General features: G+C 37.4%; 1 long non-coding RNA gene and 1 pseudogene across 2 annotated transcripts; one reads left to right on the top strand and one right to left on the bottom strand.

Moving 5' to 3' along the window:
* Positions 1-871: 871 nt before the first annotated feature.
* Positions 872-3,437, bottom strand: LOC147518733 (subtilisin-like protease SBT1.4 pseudogene; annotated as a pseudogene). The gene has a single exon (XR_015211872.1). The product of XR_015211872.1 is annotated as a subtilisin-like protease SBT1.4 pseudogene (transcript).
* Positions 3,438-15,615: 12,178 nt separating this feature from the next.
* Positions 15,616-16,340, top strand: LOC147518734 (uncharacterized). Its single transcript, XR_015214114.1, has 2 exons — positions 15,616-15,720; positions 15,788-16,340. It is a non-coding gene; the product is annotated as an uncharacterized LOC147518734 (long non-coding RNA).
* Positions 16,341-17,336: the final 996 nt, after the last annotated feature.

Genomic DNA, 17,336 nt, shown 5'->3' on the forward strand with positions numbered 1-17,336 from the left:
TGGAGTAGTGCTACACGGACCTATTTTTTATATTTACTATTACAACTCGCTATTTGGATAACATTGGTTTGCATTGTAATATATATGGACATGTATTTCTATGTAAATCAATAATTATGATTTTTGACACATCAGTAGGTCAAATAAGTGGGTCGGTCTATCATTACTGCCATAGATGTCCCAGCTTCGTGGTTGAACTCAGCTCAGCTCGCTTTGAATCACTTATTATCCCAAATGCACTATTTGCTCCTGTCCAACCGGCTAAAATGTTGACACCATCACGCCAAGAACGACCAAATCTGGTTTTTGAATCTCTGGAGTAACACTGTTAGTTGGGACCTCTACTTGAAAATTGGCCAACTTGTGGAGCAGGATTTAAAGGATTTCCACCATTAACCATTCTTTCAACGATAATTGTGGCGTCTGCAGACGTTTGATTGGCGTAAATGCGGATCTTGTTTCCCGCAGTTGGATCAACCATAGTGGTAGGAAGAACATGAGCATCGGCCGGATCACCAGGCTCAGTTCTAATATTACATACTAGCAATTATCATGCCTGCCCCTCGGCCTCTACCTTGCCGTACTGCAATGCCCTTCTGAACATTGCTATTAAATTCACCATCACATAGAACAATTTTACCCTTAGAGCTGCCTAATGAATGTCAGTTTCAATGATTTGGCCATAACTTGGCACAGTGGCTTAGCAGTGAAGTTCACATTTTGTATGTACGAACCTAATGAAAAAATCGCTTATCAACAAAATAATTAATAAAATAAAAACAAAAATAAATAAATAAAAAGTCTAAAGTCAATAAGTGAGAGGTCACAGATTATGACAAAATCTCAACACGTGGGATATCTCAGTGGGCAGTTAGGCAGTGGCAATCTTGATCCTTGACCTTTTATTTATGCTGGTTATATCATCATAAAGTAATCTACAAGAACTCTTCAGGTACACAACACAAACATAGCTTACAATTACATTTTATTGCTCAACGAAACTCATGATTTGAATCCAAGATCCATTATCCCTGGAGGACAACTTGAAAGGAATTGCACTAGGGATTTTGGCTTGAATGTGTTGATCAAATTCACATAGATGTTACAGAATCCTCGCCAAAAGAAAAAGCAATTGGACTTCGTACATTATGGAACCCATCACTCCATTCAATCCAACCAAATTGGGGCAATCTATCTTCTATATCATCACCCAATGCAGAGAATGTAACCTCGTACGACAAGCTCTGGTTTTGTGGGTTAAACTCAAGTCTACTCGGCGAAGCAGTGGCCTCAATGAACGAGGGACTAGACACCTTCACGTCATAAACAACATTTGGTGATTGCCCCACATTTTTTACCACTCTTGTATGTGTGACTATGGTGCTAGAAGGCTTGAAGACAACAGAAAAGGATGGATAATTCAAGTCACCAGGACTAGTTAATGCCACCGCAGAACAATCAGCAGTTTGATCCTGAACTATGACTGCTATTCTGCTTGCATCATATCCAATTGAGCAGAGAAACCCAATATAATCATTAACACCAAGATCATAAACTAGACCTGGGTGAAGTGCTTTATTAGGGTCCACATGTCCAGAGCCATGATCGAAAGGAGTAGATTGATTTCCAGTAGCGAAATCTCTAATACCGTTCCCTGTGTTGTCTGCATTGTAGGCAGTTGTCATAAGAGCAGATTTTATTGCTGCAGGGCTCCATGAAGGGTGTGCCTTACGAAGCAATGCAGCCAATCCGCTCACATGTGGGCATGCCATAGATGTCCCAGAGTCAAAATTGAACTCAACTCGTCTCGAGTCAGCAGCCAAATCTGATGGACTATTCGCTCCGGTCCAACTTGCTAAAATGTTGACACCAGGAGCGATTAAGTCTGGTTTTAGAATCTCTGGAGTGACATCGTTAGGACCTCGACTAGAAAAATGAGCAACCTGAGGTGCCAAAATTCCACCATTTATCGTTCCTCTAAAGATAATTGTGGCATTTGCGGACGTTTGATTGGCATACCTGCGAATCGTAGTTGCAGCCCTTGGATCAACCATAGTAGATGGAAGAACATGTACATCAGCTGGACCACCTGGACCAGTATTGAAGGTACTACCAAGTATCATGCCCAACCCTCCAGCAAGCCTCACTGCACTGCCCTTTTGAACATTACTATTCACTCCACCATCGCAAAAGACAATCTTACCCCTCACAGTACTTCTGAGAGCATTTGGTACACACAACCTATGACCATGATTCCCTGCATACACAAGTTGTAAATAAGAAGATCCAAGTGGGGCCCCAGCGTAAAGAGAAATTCCACTATACACACTACCATCACCAAGAATCACATCAGCCTGAAAATCCCTATCGATCGATGAAGCCCCAACGGTCAAGATCCACGGTGCAGTATTTTCTAGACTTGATCGTTTAGGCCCATCATTTCCAGCAGCACAAGATACTAGTATTCCTTTTTGCATTGCCCCAAATGCCCCGATTGCAAACGGATCATCATCGTAATCAAGACCCGCTTGGATACCAACAGATATCGAGATCACATCTACACCATCATCAACGGCTGAATCTAATGCAGCTAAAATATCAGTTTCAGCACACCCATTACGCCAGCAAATCTTATAAACCGATATTCTAGCTTTACTAGCCATACCCCTAGCTTCACCCCTAGCCAGGTCATAAAAACTAGCATTCCTAACAACTGACCCAGCTGCCGTTGATGCAGTGTGGGTCCCATGTCCATCTGTATCTCGAGGCGATCTCGATTCAGTTGTCCTATTAACTACTCCTATTCCCGCTTCATACCCTTGAACAAAAAAATTCGCACCGATGAGCTTCTTATTACAAGCCGAAACCGTAAAGTTCTGACCCGATACACACCCACCTTTCCACTTTTCGGGTATGGCTGAAAACCCGACATCATTGAAACTCTCTCTTTCGGGCCAAATACCCGTATCCAGTAGCCCAATGATAACATCATCTGCGTAATTTGAGTTCGGCCAAAGCCCATGTGACTGATTAAGGCCCAAAAAAGAAGGTGTACGTGTTGTAAGAAGATGTCCGATACGTTCCGGTGTAACTTTCAATATACCGGGAATGTTTCGAAGAAATGAAGCTTGGGTTTCAGTTAAATGAGCTGAAAAGCCATGAAAAGTGTGTTGGTATGTGTAAAGATGTTTTTTGGTGTTATGAGGTGGTGGAAGAGAGGTGAGTGTTGAAGTGTACCAGTGGTGATGAGTTGTGAAGATGGAAGGCTTGTGGGATTTTGAGACATGGATGATGAAGTTCTGGTGTTGGGAGAAAGATAGAGGGAGAACGGAGAGAAAGAGAAGAAGGGATGTGATGCTGCGGATCAACATGGTTTCTCTGGGGCTTCTCTTTTTTCCTTTCTTGGTTTCAACTTTCAACTTTGAAGAGTAGTAGAAAGGTTTGAAGGGGTTAAAATGTTAAATAGACTTGACATTTATAATTTTATATTGTGTTCCACGTGCTGCTTATTTTAAATGCTGTTTTCAAGCGTAAGAGCCTAAAAATGTATATAATTTAATTTAATATATAAAATATGTGAAATGGTGAAGAGTCAAGACTCAAGAGAGATCTCAGATAAAGGTAATCTGTCTCCATTCCCGAGCCAGATGGCATCTCAGCCGTAAACCAGTTTTGCATTTGGTAACTGTAGGGTCAATTGTACTTGTACTTACTATAAGTTTATTTCCCACAATGTTGCATTATCCCAGGGAGAGTATTTTTATACGAGACCATGTGTGTCGTGACTCGTGAGTACTAAAGTATGAGCTATTTTATGATAATGGACATTATTTATGTACGTAACATGCACACCTTCAACAATGGCAATTAAATATTGTGAATACTTCATCAAAGTGTAAATTCACACTTCACTCATGAGAGCAATTGGTTCGGAAGGAGCAGAGTAACTGAGTAAGCACATGAATTACCAAAAAAAAACTGAGTAAGCACATGCATTGGCGTTCTATTCGATCTTAATGATGGATACAGCTCCATTATTGGTTTTAATTATTATACAATAGCTGTGGGGCTGTACAGTTAATATTGTCGCATATAATATAAGAGTTAGGTAATTTATTTTTTATTCTCTATTTATCAAATAAAGAGTTAATTAGTTAAAACCTCATACATTTATACATTTGTATTTACCCTCTAAATTTTGAATCATCATAAAAGACCTCACACTCCGTCCCGGCCTCATCCAGAAATCATCTATATTTGCTCTATTGCTTAAAATACCCTTCAGGGGTATACAGAAATGTATGTATCTCCACCAAACTCTCAAATCGAAGCAATGAGGGTGCTCCTAGTCATTGACCAATCATTATTCCACTAATGATTGGGAAACAGAATGCAACTGTCTTCCCATATCTAGTTTTAGCACAATGTGATGTCTAAGAACACCTTTTGAATGTTCTAAGATCACACAATCTTAATGAACAGAATAAATGAATGAATAGAATAAATGAATGAACAGCATAAAGGGAGAAGATAAATTGAATCTATGTTTTATTGATTTGCGATAACAGTTTACAATATCTCTCTCTCCTCTTTGTAATGGTTTTTTCTGATTATCAACTAATGAATCTTCTCTTGCTCTTCTAGTCTTTATATAGTATCCTAATTTAGCTTTGACACATCCAACCTCTGACACGTGTCCCTTGTCTTTTTCCTCCTCTTTCCCGCTCAATACCTGCAAATGTTTGAACATAACTACGAAATATACCGAAACATTGACTCTTATGTCAATATTTCAAGTTTTGAAATATCAGTTATAATATCTCTAGGCACGATATTTGCCCACTACATCGCCCCCTCTCGAAAATTTGAAATTTCACTCAAACATATCAATTTTTCGAGAAGCGGTTATATCAATTTGGGCCCAAATATCAGCCCAGTCCATATTATAAGACAAAAATTTAAAACCAACCGGTTAGCTTTCCAACAACTTCAAGCTTCTCCCACACGCTACATCTTCTCCATAAAGTGATTTTCTTTGTTGCATTCTTGCCTTCAAATTCTTAAAAAGAAATCCAACTCTTATAGGTACGTTTGTAACCTCCTGCATTTTGTTAGTTTTGTTATACCATATCTTGCTATGACTCACAACAGTATAAATCACACTTTTATAATTATCACTAGGGTTTTTTAGAGATTGTTAAAATTTGAATGTCGTAAGCTTGGGTATGTTCATATTTACACTACTGTAAACAACACTATAGCATGTTTTATATTGTTTAAAATTTTATATCTTTACCCTTTTAAGATTTTTGACTTAGATATTCTTCATCGTACTGTTTTGCCTATCAAATATATCCATTATTTATATCCGTTTATCGAACTTTCCGATATAACACTATTTATATCGCGATTTCCAATAACCTGATAATTGTATTACTGATAATATTATATATATATTAAATTGACTGTACTAAAAATATCTTTGTCCTCGCATCTTTGTTTATAGTCCTCCCAATGGCCAGTGAAGATACCTTCTCTGATGATAGCATTAGTAGTGAAGGAACCCCTTTTGACGATAGACTTCGTAGTCATAATCTCGCCTCTACTTCTTCGAGGCGCTATCGACCCCAAACTTCTTGGGATTTGTCTTATGTTGTAGAAGGGATCCCTTGTCATCCTTTTGAAACCACTGCCTCAGAATCTGAGCATGAAACTGTTGAAGATACAAGTCAATGGAAGCATGGACTTAGCCCTTTCTTCATCAAAAGACCCAATCTAATGTTAGTTCAGACTGCTTATCAAATTCCCACTTCCCTTTATTTGCAACACTATGCTGGTACTCAGACTTTTACCAAATGTCAAAGTGGCACAAGATGAGCGATCATTGTCACTGTTGGTCAACTCACTGCTATGCGCGTTGTATCTCTTTCACAACGCTTAACAACCTTCTGTGATGCTATGGAAAAGGTATTCATCCTCCTTTCTTGACTACATATCCTTTATTTTATTTCTCATTTCTATCTGCTTATCCATTTTCGTTACTTTTTTAGGCTAAAGTTGCTGCCCTAGCCCAATTTGACTCTCACTATCAGCAAGACCGTAACATTAGTTGCTTGAGAAAAACAGTTGAGAGTCAACAGCTGGAAGTTGACAAATTGAGCCAAGAAGTAACTCGCTTAAAACGAGAGAACAGCCAACTAACAAGCGACTTGAAACGGAATGCCAAGACTACTGAACAAACCCTTCAACAGAAGATTGCAGCACATACGGAAATTCTGAAGAAAGAACATGCAGAACAACTGAAGAAAATCACTGAAGACTTTGCTATCACATAAGCATAGTATAAAGAAGCTTCTGAAGCTACCAATAATGAATTTAACGATGTTATTACATCTTTGAACGTTCTTGCTGATCGGCTTGAAGCTTTCAGACCATATGTTCCTCTTGCTGTTCTTGCAGAACATGGGCTTCCTGCCGATAATGCTCCTATCGAGGAACTTCCAACTACAACTATGTCTACTCTTGTTGCTGCAACTACAACAACTACCTGCCCTGCTGCTGATGCCACCCCCCATCTTGCTACTGAATTCAGCGACATAGATGATCTGCTTAATACCCTCCTACTTGATTTTTATAACATCTGTGTAATACTCTGCAACATTGCTACTATTTTCTTTTATCCTTACGAACATTCTCTCTACTCAACCATTTTTGTACTATTTTTGCTTGTAATATCCTTTAATGCCTATGGAATTTGAATTTGAAACATTTTTGCAATGTACCATACATGGATACATACTGTAGCCAGAAAATCCAAAGTTTTCGCAACCCTCATCTCAAAAGAGAGTATCATCTATACTTCATTTAACACACTTAGAAAAATAATCATTTATATTTATATAACCAGAAAAATGAAATTTTCAATACCCTCCACAAAAAAGAGAGTATCGGCGATACTAAAACTTATATCACCAGAAAAATGAAATTTTCGATACCCTCCACAAAAAGAGAGTATCGGTGATAGTAAGACTTGTATCACCAGAAAAATAAAATTTTCGATACCCTCCACAAAAAAGAGAGTATCGGGGATACTAAGACTTGTATCACCATAAAAATGAAATTTTCGATACCCTCCACAAAATAAGAGAGTATCGGCGATACTAAGACTTGTATCACCAGAAAAATGAAATTTTCGATACCCTCCACAAAAAAGAGAGTATCGGCGATACTGTATCACCAGAAAAAAGAAATTTTCGATACCTTCCACAAAAAAAGAGAGTATCGGCGATACTAAGACTTGTATCACCAGAAAAATGAAATTTTCGATACCCTCCACAAAAAAGAGAGTATCGGCGATACTAAGACTTGTATCATCAGAAAAATGAAATTTTTGATACCCTCCACAAAAAAGAAAGTATCGGCGATATTAAGACTTGTATCACTAGAAAAATAAAATTTTCAATACCCTCCACAAAAAAGAGAGTATCGGCGATACTAAGACTTATATCACCAGAAAAATGAAATTTTCGATACCCTCCACAAAAAAGAGAGTATCGGCGATACTAAGACTTATATCACCAGAAAAATGAAATTTTCGATACCTTCCACAAAAAAGAGAGTATCGGCGATACTAAGACTTGTATCATCAGAAAAATGAAATTTTTTATACCCTCCAACAAAAAGAAAGTATCAGCGATACTAAGACTTGTATCACTAGAAAAATAAAATTTTCAATACCCTCCACAAAAAAGAGAGTATTGGCGATACTAAGACTTATATCACCAGAAAAATAAAATTTTTGATACCCTCCACAAAAAAGAGAGTATTTGCGATGCACTTTTAAGTATGAAAATATTCCAATAAGTACAATCATAGCAACTATTGCTAAAATAAAATTTTAACCAACGCACCTTTATTATTAATATGATATCTGATGCCTCCTCCTTGCTGGCAACTTTTGACAATATGTCTAATACCAATATTTCTGTTGATATCAGGACTTTATACGCTTGGTATCAGCCATTGTTTTTTATACCAGGACTTTTGACAATATGCCTAATACCAACATTTATGCTGATATCAGGACTTTATGTGCCTGGTATCGGCCATTATTTTTGATACCATGACTTTTGACAATATGCCTAATACCAACATTTCTGCTGATATCAGGACTTTATGTGTCTGGTATCGGCCATTATTTTTTATACCAGAACTTTTGACAATATGCCTAATACCAACATTTCTGTTGATATCATGACTTTATGTGCCTGGTATCAGCCATTGTTTTTTTTTATACCAGGACTTTTAACAATATGCCTAATACCAACATTTCTGCTGATACCAGGACTTTATGTGCCTGATAACAACATGTCTGTCGTTAACATGGCTTTTGGCGATATGCCTAATATCAATACGTCTATTGATACCAGGACTTTTTGATAATATGTCTGGTACCAACATTTCTGCCGATAATAGGACTTTATGTGCCTGGTATCTGCCATTGTTTCTAATACCAAGACTTTTTGACAATATGTCTGATACCAACATTTCTGCCGATAACAGGACTTTATGTGCCTGTTATCTGCCATTGTTTCTGATACCATAACTTTTTGACAATATGCTTGATACCAATATTTCTGCCGATAACAAAACTTTATGTGTCTGGTATCTGTCATTGTTTCTGATACCAAGACTTTTTGACAATATGCCTGATACCAACATTTCTGTCGATAACAAGACTTTCATACACAAAATTATAACATCATTGTATTATGAATCCAAAACTTTTATTATCATGAATATTCTTGCTACATAGCTCATTCCTTTAATAAAGTTGAAAAATACATTATTGATAAAATACCTTCAGATTATTGACATTTTGAGGTTTTGGAAGTAAATCGCCATCAACATTCTTCAAATAATATGCTCCATTTATTCCCACCTTGTGTACAATATAGGGCCCCTCCCAATTTGCTGATAATTTTCTAGCTCCTTTCTATTTTGTCGCTTGAGTAACTTCTTTCAGTCCTAAGTCGCCTTCTTGGAAACTTCTTCCTCTGACTTTCTTATTGAATGCTTTCCTTAGCTGTCTGTGGTAACAATCAAGCTGAATTCTTGCTTGCTCCCATTTTTCCTCTAAGTTTAAAATATCTGCATGCATCCCTTGTTCATTCAACCCTTTTTCCACAAGCAATGTTCTAGATGTAGATACTACCATCTCAACTGGAGTTACTCCTTTTATCCCATAGGCCAGAGTAAATAGCGACTCTCCTGTAGCAACTCTCTAAGTTGTTTAATATGTCCATAACACACTGTTTAGCTCATTAACCCATAAGCCTTTCTTGTCCTCTAACTTCTTTTTGATATTATCCATAATAGTTTTATTTGTCGCCTCAGCTTGCCCATTCCCCTGAGCATAATAAGGTGCCGATGTGAAATGTTTGATCTTATATGATTCTAGGAAATCTTGTACCTTGCTTCCAATGAACTGAGGACCATTATCTAATATGATAGCATATGGTAAACCATATCGACATACCACTCTCTCAAACAAAAATCCGATAATATCTTGTTCTTTGATATACTGTAAAGCTATAACCTATACCTATTTAGTAAAGTAATCAGTCACAGGAAGCATGAATCTTTTCTTGTCTCTCCCAGGTATTAAAGGTCCAATAATGTCCACCCCCCATAAAGCAAACAGCCATGGGTTTGACACACAATGCAATTCATGTAATGCAATTCCTCTGCTGGAACATGAATTGCATGACCATGTTTCTGACACTTAATGCACCTCTTTGCATATCGAAGGAAATTCCTTCGCATTTGTGGCCAGAAATATCCTTGCCTTGTTATCTTGTTAGCCAAGGATCTTCCTGCTGAATGATTTCCGCACTCTCCTTCATGTATCTCTGCAATAATTTAATTAGCATCGGCCGCCGATATACATTTCAAATGCGGTCCCTCAGGATTTTTCCAATATAAGTCATCCTCTATTAGCAGATATCTTTCAGCTCCAGATTTTACTCTTCTAGCCTCATTTTTATCCTTGGGTAACTCACCTTTGGACAAAAATAAAATATAACTGCTTAACCATGACGCCCCTAGCGTATCTATCTCTATAATCTCAGGGTGCTTTATATCGATACTTGAATTCTACTGGACACCCACTTGCAATATACGTCCTTCTGTATTTTCTAACATAGCAGCGACATATGCCAAAGCATCTGCATGTCGGTTTTCTCCTCGATCGAGGTGCTGAAATTTGATTATGCTGAAATTCTTAAGCTTCTTTCTAACGAAGTTCAAATAATCAATCATATTATCGCATTTAGCTAAATACCCCCCCCCCCCCCATTGATTTGGCTTACCACTAGCTGAGAATCACTGAATACAGATAATTCCTTGACATTTAACGATGTGGCCATTTCCAATCCTGTAATCAATGCCTTATATTTTGCTTCGTTATTAGACGTGTGGAATCCTAAGGTAACTGCTGATTCCAATCTCTGATTGTCTGGTATTATCAGAACTGCTCTGATACCACATCCCTTTTGACCTGATAACCCATCGACAAAAAGTCTTCACCCATTTGTACCAGCCCATGGATCATCCTCATCCATCACATCATCGGGTTCTTTCAACTGTAAACTACTATCTTCTTCAATATCCCAATTTTTATCTTCAGTGGGAAAATCTGCTAGAAAATTCGCTAATACTTGGCTTTTTTCTGAAACCCTATTCTGACACTCAATTCAAAATTCATCTATAAGAACTGACCACTTCGCCATTCTCCCTGACTTGGCTGTTTTGGCTAAAGTATGTTTTAATAGAAGATTTGTCATAACAATGACTGAATGGGTTTGAAAATAAGGCTTCAACCTTTGAGTGGAATAAAGAAGAGCTAATGCATATTTTTCCAACATCGAATATCGAAGTTTCAAAATTCTCCAAAGATGGTTTTAGATTGAAAATAAACGAATTCGCTCAAATTTCCATTTTCCACTTTTACTAATACTGAGCTAATAGCAAAATCCGATACTGCTAAATATAAAAATAAAGTATCACCTTACTCTGGCTTTATCAAAGTTGGCACTTCTTGGAGATACTTCTTTAAATCTGAGAAAACCTCTTCACACTCTTCCTCCCATATGAACTTTGTATTCATCTTCAACAATTTGAATAAAGGCTTGCATCGGTTAGAAGTTCTTGATATGAACCTATTTAAAGCCGCAATTCTTTCTGTTAGCTTATGTATCTGCTTCCTAGTACTCGGAGAAGGCATCTGCTGAATAGCTCGAATTTGGTCTGGATTCATATCTATTCCTCTTTTTGTGACTATATACTCCAGAAATTTCCCTGAACTGACCTCGAAAGTACATTTCTCTGGGTTGAGCTTCATATTAAATTGTCTGAATATCCGAAAGATTGTATCGAGGTCTTTAACATGATCTTCTACTTTTTCGATTTGATTAGCATATCATCGATATATACTTCCACACTTTGTTTAATCAAATGTCTAAACATTTTCTCTACCAATCGCTGATACGTTGCTCCAACATTTTTTAGCCCAAACGGCATTCGAACAAAACAGTAAAGACCTCCTTCCACAACGAACGCTGTTTTTAACTGATCTAACACTGCCATGACAACTTGAAAATATCCTGAATGCCCATCACAAAAACACAGCAACTCAAAACCCGTTGTTATATCGACCAATTCATCAATCCTGGGCATCGGATAATAATCTTTCAGACACTCTTTGTTAACATCAATAAAATCCACACAGATCCTAACCTTGCCATTCTTTTTTGGGACGACAACAATATTTGTCACCCACTCTAAGTTATCAATTTCCTTGATAATTCCACATTCCAACATCTTTTTTATCTCATTTTGCACCGCATTTGCATATATCGGCTGAACTTTCCTATGCTTCTGATGCACAGGAACTGCTCCTTCTCGCATATTCAACTTATGAGAACATATAAGAGGGTCAATACCCGGAAGATCTACCATCGATCAAGTGAATACATCTTTATTTGTCCTTAAGAAATCTACCAAATCTTGTCTGACCCCCGCACTCAGCTCTATTACGATAAAAGTGAAACAACTTTCATCATTCTGACCGATATTAACTTTTTGTACCTCCTCCATCATTTTGCTTGGAACTACTTCCATCTTTGTCTTCATCTCTGACGTAAATCTAAAATCCTGATGATGCTTCATGGTATCGGATTTTAGAAATAAATCTTCTGCTAATTGTTATTTGGTGTCTTTCAAGACGCCCCCAATATCTATCTTCTTCTCTTTCATCATACCCTTCACAGTAACAAAATTGTATTTTTCAGATTCTGACTGATCACCTCGTATCTCATGTGATCCAAAAACAGTCAGAAATCTGATAACCTGATAAAAAGTACTGGGAACCGCTCTCATAGCATGTATCCATTTTCTTCCCAATATAGCATTATGATTCGAGTGATGTTTGATGACTATAAACTTAGTAATTATTGTTTGTGGACCTGCCCTTACTGGCAATTTTATTTCTCTAGCTGGTCTAGTTAAAGTTCCATTAAAGCCATACGAATTAAACTGCAGTTCCTTCAGATGCGACTCATCAAATTCGATACCTGTTATGCTTTCCAAAACAGAATATTGACCGAACTTCTACAATCCACCAATACTTTCTGCACATCATAGCAAGATATCCTTAATGTAATTAACAATGCATTATCATGAGGTAACATTACTTTTGACAAATCATAGGAAACAAACATAATAGCTCCAGGTATGCTTGCCGCCACTAATGATGGGTTCACTGGTATCGGCTCTATGTTCACTTCTAGCACTTCCTTTACTGTCGATATCTTTCATATTTTATCCCTTATAATCTTCTTCTATGGGATAACTCCTTTGTATATCATATTGATCACTCCTAAAGGCTTATCATTCACCATAGCTGTTACTTCTGGCCGAGCATCTGCTCTGAACTCACGAAACTTCCCCTCTCGCATTAATCTGCCTACCTCTCTGAGCAACTGTAAACATTTATTGGTTTCATGATTTTTCACCTTATGGAAATTACAGAAAGGTTTATCTGCTATTTCTCTAAGCTTGTGAATCGGATGCTGGAAATAAGGTTCTTTTCCCACTCTCCTTAAGATATCCTCTACTGTTGTACTAATGGCGATATAATTGTTAGGGTCCAACTCTTCTTTCAGCAACCTTTCAAACCTCTTTTTCTGTGATGGTTGGTTCTCCACATTTGCATAAGAATCTACCGTCTTCCTCTTATCAGACTTATTGTAGTTATCCTATTTAGTAGACTTATTTGATTCCGATACCTGTAATACTGACTGATTCGATGCTGCCATAATTCCCTCTTCAACTTGCACATTTTTTTCAGTCTTATCATACAACTCTCTCAGAGTTTTGATCTCCTTCCGAAGCATATACTTGTGCATGTCAGAACCTGGAATAAGTCCTGTATGAAACGCCATTACTGCTGTCATTTCCGATTGATCTAAATGTTCCACTAACTGTGCCTCCGCCTTGAAGCAAGATAAGAAAGTTTTTAAAGATTCTTTTTTTCCTTGCTTAAGCTGGAACAATACTGACACCTGCTTCGGTTTTACTCGCTGATGACCATAATTTGACAAAAACTTCTCTTCAATCTCCCGATAACATGATATCGATCCTTCCGGTAAAGAACAGAACCACTTCAACGCTTTCCCTTTTAGGCTTGCAGAGAAAGATTTACATAATAATGAATCCAGATAAACCGTACCTTTGTATATCGAAAATTGATGCCGATATCTGAATAGATGGTCCATCGGATCTGACGTCCCATCATATTGAGTGAACTTCGGAAGTTCGAACTTTGGTGGAATGGGCATCATCTCGATGCTCTGGTGTATCGGATTTCTGCTGACATCATCCGCAAGTTTTCTTATCGAAGCAGAAGTCTTTTCAAGAAGCTAGTTTTACATCATCTCCTGTATCATCTCTTTAGTGATGGGTTGTGGTATCGACATTTCAAGTATCGGCGAAGCTTCTATAGTTCTTTCATGTTTTTCCGATGCTTTTTCTACAAAATGACTTCCTGACTTTGAACTACATTCCTCTTCCTCATCTCCCTGGATATCCTTTACAACCACACTCGGACTCCTCTTCTTCATCTCTTGGTTCTCCTCTAGTAATATCGCATTTTGCTTTTCCACTTCCCCCTTTCAAAATTTCTTGAATTGAAGTGTCACCTTCCATGTTCTCCTCCTGGTATCGCCGATTCCCGGAAACTCTTATATTTCTTGTTTGCGATTGATTATCGTTATCCACTCGTTTGCTTTTTGTTTTCTTCCTTTGAGCCATTATGATTCAAAGCTTATTGTATTACTCACCTCTTTTCACTCTTTTGTTCTTCAAACAAAGAACAAAACTATGGATTCTATATCGAAGAAGAAGAAAACTTCAAATTTTCTTGTTCTCAATCCACAGACGGCACCAATGTGATGTCTAAGAACACCTCTTGAATGTTCTAAGATCACACAATCTTAATGAACAGAATGAATGAACAGCATAAAGAGAGAAGATGAATTGAATTTATGTTTTATTGATTTGCAATAACAGTTTACAATATCTCTCTCTGTTTATCTTTCCTCTTTGTAATGGTTTTTTCTAATTATCAACTAATGAATCTTCTCTTGCTCTTCTAGTCTTTATATAGTATCCTGATTTAGCTTTTTGACCCATCCAATTTCTGACACGTGTCCCTTGTCTTTTTCCTCTTCTTTTCCGCTCAATACCTACAAATGTTTGAACATAACCACGAAATATACAAGTTTTGAAATATCAATTATAATATCTCTAGTAACAGTATTTGCCCACTACACACAAGCCATCAAGTCTCATCCCGCAAGAGAAATTGGAATGGAGTTTGTCTGCTACGAGGATATCCTCATAGGGACGCCAGCTGAGACCGTTGGATCTCGAAAATAAAAAACAAACCCATATTCTCTCTCTTCCTTTTTGTTTTCTTTTTGTTTTTGATTTTCAGACCATTGGATCTAGAATCCAACGGTCTCGGAACACTCATCTCTATAGGGATATCCTCGTGGGCTACCCAGATCATTGGAATGGCATGACGCTGCACAAGTGTTGGCTTCACATGCTTACACCCATGGCCCAAAATATCGCCGAGATATCCGATATCTCGCCGATATATCCGATATCTCGCCGATATATCTCGGTAAATTGGTACACCGAGATCGATATTTCCGAGATATATCCACCGAATATTAAACCCCTTTTTTTCCGAGATATATCGGAATTTCCGATATGAAAGTTTATATCGCCGATATAATCGATATTTCCGATATAATCGATATATATCGGTTGACTTTTTTACCAATTTTTAATAATTTAATATTGAAATTTCCGATATATCCGATATATCCGAGATATATCGGCGAGATATCCGAGATATATCGGTGAGATATCCGATATTTTAGAAACTTTGGACTGGTCACCAAAAAAACCGAGATATCCGATATATCCGATATATCTCGTTTTTTGGGTACACCGATATATTAAACGATATCGAAATTTTGGGCCTTGCTTACACCTCTTTATATTCTGATTAACTGCATCTCCTAAATCGATATCTGCAAAAATATTCACAAGAGGTGGCACATTGTCCCAACTGCCCACTGGTCTCCACAGGTATGTCTTCATAGTTCATAGGCATCAAAGTTAATGCCACTATTCTCAAAAACATTTGGTTCTGCAGGTTCACCATCATCGTCTCCAAAGGGATTCACCTCCCATTCTCTTCAACCCCATCCACCGCTTCTATTATTCCAACCACCACCACCGCCACCGAATCGGCCACCAGCTGAACCAGGATGGCCTACATCCTGCCTCGGTGCACCCCAACAAGAACCACCACCAACAGGTCCACCATAACCAGATCTATCATTACCAGGTCCTACTCCTGTAACAGCTGGAGCTGGTGGATCCGATGAAGGTGGTCGATTACGAAGGTGTGGTGGAGATCGAGCTGGTCATGAAGTGTTTCCAACGCCCTCATTCGCCGAAGAACCCACACCACCAAGATGAATAACATGGTTTTAGAAAATCGAGTTTCTTGAGCCAATTTTTTGCATAACATGTTGGAACAGGACTTGGGTCTCTATCAATTGGTATTGTTTCAAATCTTTAAACCCAATCCATCAAACGCAAGGAATATTTTTCTTATTGCTTTGATTTGAGAGTTTGGTGAGATACAGTGTTTACCTCAGGGGTATTTTAGTTAATAGAGTAAATATGGATGATTTCCGAGACGGACTAGGGGTATTTTGTGGTGATTTAAAATTTGGAGATAAACAATAAAATTGGGGGTTTCGGCCAATTAACCCAAAGAAAAATAGGAGCTAAACTAAACATGTTTTTTTATATTTGAAAACGAGCCAAGTTGGTTTATGCTTTTATGGTATCCTCATCCAAGGCCCAAAATATCGATATCGGTTAATATATCGGTGTACTCAAAAACTGAGATATATCGGATATATAAAAAATATCGGTTTTTTTAGTGACCAGTCCAAACTATTTAAAATATCGGAAATATTGGATATATCATAAATATAATATCGGAAATATATTGAAAATATCGGATTTATATTTAAAAATGGTCAAAAAGTCAATCGATATATATCGATTATATCGAAAATATCGATTATATCGACGATATAAAGTTTCATATCGGAAATTCCGATATATCTCGGAAAAAAAGAGGTACAATATTCGGTGGATATATATCGGAAATATCGATATCGGTGTACAAATTTACCGAGATATATCGGCGAGATATTCTATTTTTTTTGAAAAAAATAGCAAAAGTTGACTTTGAGGCATTTGAGCAAGCTTAAAGTCTTGAGTTCAAGAATATCAAGTAGAATTTTAGTCTTATTGCCAACTAAGCTACCTTATCTGTATGTCTATTTTTTACTAAGCTAATATACAATACATTACTATGGATTACTATGGAGGATGGGGCCCTGATTTTGAGCCAGTATTTGGAAGCCCCAACCGCTCACCTGTGTCAGTTGTCTTCAGGGCCACCCCTACAACCCAGTGTACTCAGTTATTTTAAAACAATATGTGTATGATTTGTTTTGAATTGTGCTAGTACTTCAATCCAACTCGTGTGATTTCAACACAAAAAACATATTTGTATTCGCCTAAGCTATTTTAAAGTCAATAGTTACATGGAAACAATGGCATCCTGTGTAGTCTAACGAGGTGTTTGTTTTTTTTTTGCTACTTAAAAGTTTTGTAAG

Source organism: Coptis chinensis, chromosome 2, assembly GCF_015680905.1.
Source record: "Coptis chinensis isolate HL-2020 chromosome 2, ASM1568090v1, whole genome shotgun sequence".
Lineage (NCBI taxonomy): Eukaryota > Viridiplantae > Streptophyta > Magnoliopsida > Ranunculales > Ranunculaceae > Coptis > Coptis chinensis.